Raw genomic sequence first — 4,732 nt, 5'->3', positions numbered from 1 at the left:
TTTGTTTACTCAAACGGTATCTTTCAACCCGACAGGTTAAGGACTAATCCGTCGTGGATCTGAGCTCCATTTAAGAGTCTGCCGCTGGTCAATGAGTTGCTGCATGCACAAGGCGGGGTTCGAACTCCCGATACTTGTTTAAGCGGACGAGTGAGCTGACCACTCAACCAACCCAAGTTGGTTAGCAGTTTGATAAATGTTGCGGTTTAGGACGCATGCATTTGATTTTGTGGCGATTTCTAAGAATCGTGGTATACTGTTACTAATCAGGATTGTTGATTTTTCGGCGGTTTATAACCGCTGCTATTTTAGTAAGTAAATTTAAAAAATAATTTAGGATAATTATACAATTGCTGCAAATTTATGTGCATTTTTTAAAAAATTATGACGGTTCAAAACGTCGCAATTTCATANNNGCTCGTACATCATTCCAAAAAAATATTAAACTCATCGATCATGATTATTATAACCACTCTGAATTCATTAAACAATAAAAAAAAATGCTCTACTCCCTTCCTAAATAAAAATGAAAACCAATGCTTGCCAATTGATTGGTAATGACTACTAATGCCAATAATATCGCACACACTTTTCAATTCATTCTGGTAGGTCCTCATGCACCATTACTGCATTCGTTGGATCTAGTATAAAGAAGATAAACATAATAATCAATAACTTAAAATCTAATTACAATGTTTGAGTACAAAATGAATCCATTTGAGGTCATAGTAATATTCACATATAAACTAACAATAAAATATCTTGCAATTGAGGTATTAATCACTTGACAAATCAATAAATAAGCTCCTTCTTGATACACAACTATCATATCCATTAGCTCCAATCTAGCACACTGCATTAAAAAATGCCTCATCTTATTCAATGAGAAGATACATTGCATAATGCATAAAGATAGCTTAACGCAAAGCACAAATTAATACCATAATAACAAGATTGCCATTATGATAAACCTTGATCTAACTCTTATCCTCTATTTTATGTTATCCTTTTTCTCATCTTAATGAAATTTTTTTTTATTAAATAATAATATTGACTCAAATTGTTTAGGTTCATGATAAATATGAGAGTATAGGACTAATGCTAGACGTTAAGCCATGTAAGAAGAGATGGACGCATGTCATCTTTAAAAGAAAAAAACAAACAAATAAATAATTATAGGATAAGAAGGATAAAGATAGAACAAGAAGATTACCTGATGATGTATTCTAAGCAACACTTTGTGGTTGGCGTGAATTTTTGGACATGAAAAAAGGTCTTGAAAAAAGTTCTCATTTAGCTATTCATCTCTAATTGCATTTATCTGTAGATAATAATAAGTATTAGTAATCAAGACCATTGTATGATTATTTTAAAATTCATTCACGAAGTCACAGTCCAACCATTATAATTAAGTTTCAAATTTTTCATCTGAAACTCTTTAGGCAATGAAAGAGATGGAATTCAAAATTTTTAGAGGCTTGAACTCATAAACAAATCGTTTTTTATTACTTGAATATTCTAAGTCCAGTTAAAAATAAGCAGTGCCCTGAATATACTCATTGATTTAAGTCAAACTTTTGCTTTTCAATCTAGAACAGATCAAATAATATAATTGGTACTTAAACAAACTCCCAAAAAATTTAATAGAAGGCATCAACCAAAAGAGCACAAGAGAAATACATAAGATTAGTCTACAACTAATCACAGTTGTTAGTCCAAAATTTAGTAGAAAAAATAGAAAAATGCTCAAAAATTGACTCACATTCTAGCTTATTAATACATTTTCTACAAGTTAAACTTACATAGCTATTTAAAGAAGCAAGATAAACAACTCTTTGTAAAGAAACACATGCTTGATGATTTCCTGCCATAAAGTATAATAGTATAGCAATTTTTGAGAAAAATAGAAAGTATACAAAATAAAAATTCTAAAATAAAGTGAATTGATAACACTGGACATTGGACAACCATCATTGTAAAAATTAAAATGCAAATTAAAAGACATCTTTACAGATTCATATATATCTTCAAACAACAAGCTAACATCACACTCACTCGGTTTTGATATCTTTCAATACAATATTTATTAGGTTTCGAGAACCTTAGCTAATCTGTTTATTTTCATTTTTTTCCTTATCTGTATATTTGTTATTTTTAATATATATTAATGTATATTTTTATTGTGGCTGAAATATGTATGCATTTGGTTTTGTTGGTTTAATTTTTGAATTGATTTTTATATTTGTTAGTTTTGAAATATTTATTGTTGCATATTGTTTTATGCTGTCTGCTTTTATTGATTCAATCTTTTATTGATCTGCTTATGTTGCATATTTTTTACTAAATTGCTTAACTTCATTTAAGTTTTTACTAATTTGCATATTTGTTATCTTAGCATATTTGTTGTTGTTTGGAATTGGTTTTTTAATATTGGTAACATTATTATCGGGTAGGGCGGGATGGGCCAAGTAAGGCACCAAAACTTACCTCTATTCATTTCATTGTCGTTCTCAATTCATCCAATATTGTTCGGTCATTCACCTACAAATGTTCATATTTTTTGACATAATGAAAGTGCATTAAGCTTTACATCTTTTAAAGATAAAATCTTTAAAAAATTTATAAACGTAAGACACACTCACTTTATAAACTAATTTTTGAAATTTATAGAGCCACCACTACAACACAACTGACATTTTGCGACGATTTTAAGGGAAGAATGTGATTTAGAAGACAAATTAGATGATATCTTCTCTGCTCGAATTGACAGATCCATGCAGTTTGATCTCAAAATAAAGTTTCGGAAGAAGACAATGAAACTTTAGAAGACCATCAAAGAGAAGATGATATACATGTTAAGAAAAGGTGCTTTGATCTGAACAAAAAGTCATGGTATGGAGATAAAATATCAAATCCTATAAAACGTGAAGTCCATAGATTCTTGACAGAGTATTTTTCGCCAGGTCAATACGATGTTGAAGAGAAATTTTGATCTTTTATTATAAGAGTTATGTTGATTCCTTAATTTAATGATTTGGGTCGCAGTTTTATATGTTTATCTACTTTTAGAGTTTCTTGATTTAAGTTTAGTAAGGCATAACTTCAAAGAGGAGTAACTTTGATTTATGCTCATTAGAACTTTATTTTAACTTTATAAATTTAGAATATGACTTTATTTTCTTCTTTTACATTTATGTTTGAATGCAAATTTAAATGCCAATAAAGTAAACAAGAAAATCTTATTGATAAATTTTTTCACATGAGTTAACATATATAGCTTATTTAACTTGTGAATTTTTTTACGTAAAACGAATCTAGAAAAAATGTTACGAGTTTAAGTAACAATGATTTAAACATATGTAGCTTAAAATAGTAGTGTTTACTTAAATAGATTATACCCAGATGGTTATTACTAAAGAAAACATTGTAATATATAGCAATACGCATTTTGCGGCGACTGAAAGAAAATCGTTGCAAAATGTTAAACGATAACTCAACCGACAATACATATAGCGGCGTTTCTAAAAAAACTGTCGCTAAATGTAAGGCTGATTGCAACCCCAACCCTTAACCGTTGCAAAATTTTCACCGCTATCTACGGAAATTATCGTAGTGCATGTAATCTCAATTCTACTAACTTCCTTCTTTTTCAAAATTATTATAAAAAAATGTTCACATTAAAAAATAATAAAAAATCTTAGTAATGCTTATTAGTCAATTAAAATGCTTTTCATTATTTTTTATATTAATTAACTATCTTTTTTAACGTTCAATAACTTATTAATTAATTTAAGTTATAATCATTGGACCATTAATGTATTTATTAAAAATTATTAATAGAAATCATCATCATAAAAAATGTTATTGCGATTAATGAAAGTTATTTGTTTTAACTTATAGATATTCAGTAAAACTCTATTATAATTTAAATTTTATAAATATATAAAAATTTAAAAATTAAAATTCAAAATTCAAAAAAGATTCTATTTACATTTATCTTAATCACATTTATAGTACACAATAATAACAAATCTATAAAAAAAATCTAATCCCTTTCCATTTATTTGGAAACAGTCAAATCTCTTCCTCTACAAACCTGCCGTCTCTACGCAGTTTTCAGTGACGTCGCCCACTGACCACCGCCGTGTCTTTCGTCACGCTGCGCGGCCTCCATCCGTGTGTCCCGCCACCGTCCTTCGTTGGACGTAACCGCCTCCACCGCTGTGCGGGATCATAATCCCAACGCATCTGTACTGCCAAACACCATTGCGGCTTCCATCCATCGTGCCAGACATTGTAGAATCTGCACCCCATGGCTCTCCATCCGTCGCGATGCAGCCACCGCCAGACCCCATTCGCGACATGCGATCAACTACTCCGATCCATGGCGACTTCTCCACTCGCGATGCGCGGCCTTTGTGGCTTCCTCCTCGCAACGCGCCACTGTGAGTCCCCTACCGTCCACGCAACGCCATCCAAAACCTCGTCGCCAGCCACCCTGTGACTCTTCTCTTCCTCCTCCTATTTGGTTTTGAATGATTTTTTTTATTAGTTTTGGATGATTCTTTTTTCTATGTTTTATATGTTTTTTTTTCTTAAGATTTGGATGATTCTTTATATTATGTTTTGATGTTTTTTCTGGAGTTTTGAATTTTTTTTTTTGGAAAGAGGAATTAGAGTTTGGGTAATAAATGGTAAAAGGATAATTAGAGTAAAAAGAAGTCTGAAGTCT

The sequence above is a fragment of the Arachis ipaensis genome, chromosome B08 (genome assembly GCF_000816755.2).
Source record: "Arachis ipaensis cultivar K30076 chromosome B08, Araip1.1, whole genome shotgun sequence".
NCBI lineage: Eukaryota > Viridiplantae > Streptophyta > Magnoliopsida > Fabales > Fabaceae > Arachis > Arachis ipaensis.
This window is presented reverse-complemented; position numbering follows the sequence as displayed.